The sequence below is a fragment of the Penaeus monodon genome, chromosome 15 (assembly GCF_015228065.2).
Source record: "Penaeus monodon isolate SGIC_2016 chromosome 15, NSTDA_Pmon_1, whole genome shotgun sequence".
NCBI lineage: Eukaryota > Metazoa > Arthropoda > Malacostraca > Decapoda > Penaeidae > Penaeus > Penaeus monodon.
In genome coordinates, this window is record NC_051400.1 from 39,590,229 (window position 1) to 39,590,437 (window position 209).

At 59.8% G+C, this 209-nt stretch overlaps 1 protein-coding gene across 27 annotated transcripts in view; it reads left to right on the forward strand.

Moving 5' to 3' along the window:
- The window catches only part of LOC119582032 (eukaryotic translation initiation factor 4 gamma 1-like), a gene marked incomplete at its 3' end in the record, with an annotated part of 189,642 nt that overhangs the window by 56,610 nt on the left and 132,823 nt on the right, over window positions 1–209 (forward strand).

The following is a 209-nucleotide window of genomic DNA, read 5'->3' on the forward strand; positions in this document are numbered from 1 at the left end:
CAAGGGGCTCGATCACCTTTTAGACCCGAGGGCGCGGGAGGCGGCGCCCGAGAGACCATTTCCCGCCGCCATTTGAATAAGGTGATTGAACGTCCGGGCAGCGCGGGGGCCCTAAAATGCGGGAAGCGGGACGTGGGCTGTGAAGGGGAGGGGGGCGGGGTTGCCTTTTGTGTTTTTACGTATGTTTACGTCTGTTCTCCGTTCTTACA